The sequence below is a fragment of the Grammomys surdaster genome, unplaced genomic scaffold (genome assembly GCF_004785775.1).
Source record: "Grammomys surdaster isolate TR1022 unplaced genomic scaffold, NIH_TR_1.0 189, whole genome shotgun sequence".
Lineage (NCBI taxonomy): Eukaryota > Metazoa > Chordata > Mammalia > Rodentia > Muridae > Grammomys > Grammomys surdaster.
Window position 1 is genome coordinate 3,095,305 of NW_021604634.1, and position 5,473 is coordinate 3,100,777.

Sequence of the window (5,473 nt, forward strand, 5' to 3'; positions counted from 1 at the left end):
AGAGGAGAGGAGAGGAGAGGAGAGGAGAGGAGAGGAGAGGAGAGGAGGAAGAAGAGAAGAGGAAGAAGAGAAGAGGAAGAAGAGAAAAGGAAGAAAAGGAGAAGGAGGAAGAGGATGAGGAGAAAGAAGAGGAGGAGAAGGAGGAGGAGGAGAAGGAGGAGGAGGAAGAGGAGGAGGAGAAAGAGAAGGAGGAGAAAGATGAGGAAGAAGAGGAGGAGGAGGAGGAGGAGGAGAAGAAGAAGGAGGAAAAGGAGGAGGAGGAGGAGAAGGAGAAGGAGAAGGAGAAGGAGAAGGAGAAGGAGAAGAAGAAGAAGAAGAAGAAGAAGAAGAAGAAGAAGAAGAAGAAGAAGAAGAAATAAAGAAAGGTAGAAGCCAGGACTTTGATTTTCTTCCCCTCTGTCATCTCTGACACCCCCTAGTTAAGCCAGGGTGAACAGGACTGAAAGATAAACACAAAATGTCTTGTCTTGGCCTTGTGGTCACAGAGATAAATTTAACAATTTAAACTGACCTCGGGGCCCATGTATGAGATAATCATGCTCACAGATGACCCAGCGATTCCTAACGCATTTCTGAATTGCTGCCCACTGACATCCCTATCTCTCAGCACAGTGCATACTTATCTTCCTCATACCCATAACCAGAGACGATGATTATATTATTCATAAGATATTTTTACCTGAAGTGATAAGCCACACAGCTTTCATTATTGCTTCCTGATCCTTTTTTAAAAATTGGCTCCTTCCTTTGTAGCCCTAGGAATAGCCTTAATTTTTATATTAAAAACTGTCTTTCCACACAAAGTTGTCTATTTAGTGGCTGATATGTATATTTTAAATTAGCACAGTAGAATAAACAGTGTAGATTTTAGAAAGGGAGCCTCCATTCTTTTTGTAAGTCAGTAGAAGCTGATGGAAGATAGCCCACTACCTCTTTAGAGGCAGGATCTCAGACCTTTCCCTTGCCTTCAAATTTCTCTGAGCAGAGCCCTCCACAGGGAATGTTCTTCTATGCCCAGACTTTTGTGCTGACTGATGAGCATCCTTTCTGGTACCCAAAGTCTATGGAAAGGCAGCTTTACTTTGTAGCATGCTGTAGAGGTTGATGTACACTGCTGTTCTTCTGTGGTACGATGAGTGGCAGATTTTCTGGGAAGTGATTCACTGCTGATTCAATCAGGTGCTCTCTGATTAATGTCTGACCACCAAGGCTTGCCAAAGGACTCCTCTAGAAGGTTTTCTAAGAGGCGAGTGAAGGCCATGTACCTCCTAGAGTTCAAAAATAACTGGATTGCCATCGCTGCCCCATGTTGAAGGAGGTGAGCCATTCACTTTCAGAGAAGTGTCAAGCTGTCATATGTCCACATACTATGTGATTCCTTGTTCACTTGTGTCTGAGAACCAGGTTGTTTATCTCATGGAAAGAAGTCAAAGTCCTGAGTTTTTATCCTAACTTTTTCCCCTTGGCTTTCAGGCTTGCTTTGCAGAAAGAGCATCACAGAACATCAGAAAGCACTCAGTGCCACAATTGTTTGTATTTCAGACTTCACAGCATGATATTGCAGCCTAAAGTTTGCTTTCTTTGAAGGAACTGTTGATTTATTTGATACTTATTCCATATTTATTGACTGATGCATAGTCACCTGCATGGCGGTGGGGTTTACAAGGATTTTTTTTCTTTTCTAAAAAAATTATTACTGAAAATTTTCTGCAATATGTTTTGATCATATTCTTTCCCTTCTTCCAACTCATCCCAGTGACAATTTAATATATGTATATAGTATATACACATTCCAAATATCACATACATGTCTAGTCCTCTTTATTTCTCTAGTCAGTTTCACTTCTTTCAAATCATATGTGCACACATGATTTTATGTATGGATATAAGCTTCAGTGTCAATGAAGGTGAGAAAGATGTTACAGATAGCCCACTAGAGAAGACTACTCAGCCAAAGTACAAAAGCAGTTGAAAGTCTTTATCCAAGCTGACCGAGATTATACTCAGAGGTATTTGGGACCCATGTATAGCCTTGAACACTTAGAGCAAGGGCCTTTTAAAGACAAAATGCACATCATATTATCCTGCCAGGCAGCTGCAGGGGGATGTTTTGTGCAAGCAAGCAGTTTAGCAGAAGCTAAGATAAGCAATTAGCTGGAGGGGAGGTCTACACAAACAGGCAGTTTAACAGAAACCAGGATAAATTAAATGAGGCATCTTGACCTTGGATTCCTTGAATGGGGGTTTAATAATTTTCCATGAGATTTTTCATCAGGGAGGTCAAATTCTAATCAAACTAAAATGGCTTCAGCAAGAGTACAAGATGTAAGAACCTCTGCACTGTGTTGCCCTGTCACAAACAGGCTCTGCTTATGTCACTGAGACTGATTGAAATCATTTTAATATGAAAATCTCTAGTTGCTGTTTTCATTCCTTTTGCCTTTTATTTTTTACTAATGGTCCCTTCAGTTTCCTCAGTGATTACCCATGCTCCTGCAGTTTGTTACAACACTTTCAAACAGGAAAGTATAAATACAGTTTCCTGCTACTATTCCAAATAAATGCCCAAGGACACCATTTCCATATTAATTGAGAGACCCACCCTACCCAAATCCCAGGGAGTATGGCAGTGCAGAGGTAGTGATGCAGCTGATAAAGCCTCAGCAAAGATAAGAGTCAAGTCCAGAGCTTTCCCTGACTCTCTGTGCTCCCGAACATGCTCAGCCTCCTCCTTCTAGAAAATTCTCATCCATCACTATGTAAGGATTCTGTCTTGCTTATCAGGACATATCTTGGTTCTAGTATCAGCAGGATGCAGGAAACCCATGTGGACAAAGTCTATAGTCAGCAGTCTTCATTGCCACAAACAGACACAGTCCAAAACTCCAAGGGCCATGCAGCTGTTGAGGAGAGAACTGTGTGCCACCCCATGAGGCCTGCTGCACATTTCCTGCCCTCTTTAAACTTTCTAGACAGGAAACAGACATTTGGGGTTTTTTTGTTTTGTTTTGTTTTTGTTTTTATTTTGCAAGCTTCCCACGGACATTGTCAGGATCCATACCTTCCTTAGGCAAAGTGAAGCTTACTCTTTGTTGAAGAATGAGGATCTTCCTTTTTCCCAGGAGAGCCGATTTTCATCATTCTGAGGGAGACCCAGTGATTCCTGGAGTCCCTGGTCATCCCAGAGCATCTCCAGCCATTCTAGGAAACTGCATTTCCTCCCAGGGTGGGTACTACAGGGTGATCTGCTCACACTCCCTTTCTAGATATTCATTTGGTTTTGCCCTTTAGACATCTGTTCATAAATATTTAGGGGGGATGGTCTTTGATACTGCAGTATATTTAGGGTGTGGGATTATCATCTGGATGTGTGAATATGCCACTCAGAAGAGACACAGGTTTCATGTCTTGTGACACAGTGACATTACTGTGATCTTGACACTGCCTTTCTGCAATCTTTCACAGTAAGAATTTAGTGAACATGTCCTGTTAGGTTTCCTGTAAGAATTAAAGAGGAAAGATGGCTGTCAATCTTAGCAGAATTTCCAACAGGTATTCTGGGCTCAATAAAAATGAGGTATGATTCTTATTTGCTATTATTTTGAATTGTATGGTTTAAAAAACCAACAACAAGCCAACCACAATTTTAATTCTAAGAGAGGTTTGTCACAATGCCAAAAGCTTGAAATAGTTTTATCTCTTCTCTGATAATTGTGAATTTGGATATTGAAACTACTGTATTGCAAAAACACAAATAGGACTAATATAATTATCCTTTTTGCATTTTGGCTCATGTTAGGATGAAAGACTTAAATGAAATAAAGTATTCCCTAAGGATAATGGCAAAGCCAATTGAAAACATAGAAAGTTATAGTTCAGTATTCACAGGTGCAAGCTTACTTACCTATAACAGGAAAACAAATCTTGAAAGGTGACTGGGAAACATGTGGACCTGCACTTACTCCCCATGTCTAATGTAGGATTTAATGGTTATTAAGAAGGAAAGGTGCCATAATTTATTGACTTTTAATTCATGCTACATCCCATTCACATTCCCCTCTCAGGAGCCCCCTCTCCTCCCAGTCCTGCCCTTACAAATCCCTCCCCCATTACCCCATCTCCTTCTCAGAGAAGGGGAAGCCCTCCTTTGGATACCACCCCACCCTGAGACATCAAGTTCCATTAGGGCTAAGCACTTCTTCTCCCACTGAGGCCCAACCAGGTAGTTCAGAGAATATGGACCCTGCTCTACTTGTTAGGGCATCCACATGCAGACAAACTGTGAGGAGAAAAGACTACATGCATTATAGTACATACGTTTTGGTATCTTGCCTTTTCTTTTCATTTACTTATAGTAATTAAAAATTTTCCTTGATTTCTTTGAAGAGTCATTGATTATCAATAATGAGTTTTTTAATCTCTACAAAGTTATTTATGTTCTAGGGTTTATTATTATCATTATATTGTTATAGGATATAAGGGATTATTTCATTTTTTTTTCTGTATTTGTGTAGACTTGTTTTGTGTCCTATAAGACGATCTATTTGGGACAAAGTTTTTTGGGTTGCTAAGGAAAATGTGTCTTCTACAGCATTTGGTTAGAAGACTCTGTAAAGATGTGTTAAGTCCATTTGATGTATGATGCCATCTAAGTCTCACAGTTTTCTGTTTATTTTGTCTTGGAAAGATTGTTCAGTTCATGAGATTATGGTATCAGAGACAACTGCTACTACTGTGCTAGTTATGTGATTTTACATCAACTAGTATGTTTTATGAAATTTAGAGTACTTGTGTTTGAACATGTATTTAGAATCATAATGTCCTCTTAATGTATTATATCCCTAATTATCACGAAATGACTATCTTTATATTTTCTCACTGCTTTGGATTCTATATCTATTGTGTCAGATATTAAAAGACTGACAACTAAAAGAGGAAGAAGGAAAAGTGTGGTGCTAGTATTTATTTAGATACTGTTTTTTTCAAGGATGGAGGTAATATTGATGTCATATTGCACTGGCGTGTAAAAGCAAGCTGTGCTATTATCTGTATTACATACAGTTTGAACTTGCTATTGTGAGTGGAAATGGACCTTGTGAAATGTACTGAATAGTGGATCACCCTCTCTGAAGCTGTGGTTTCTTCAGATAAGTATGAACATGAAGGTTTCACTCAGGAAATGCCGGGGTTCTGGCACCCCAGTGCCACTTATGGCTGCAGCACGGGAAGTGATTCAGAGGTTTTGTTGTCTTTTGTTTTATGACATGGAAAAAGAATGAAAGAATGTGATGTGGTTCATGACTTGGCGGGTCAAGGATCAATCAAGGATCAATGTGAACAGTACTTAGTTCTGATCTCCAAACAAAACCATGAAATGTTAACTATCAACAGGATGGGGACACACACACACACACACACACACACACAGAGAGAGAGAGAGAGAGAGAGAGAGAGAGAGAGAGAGAGAGAGAGA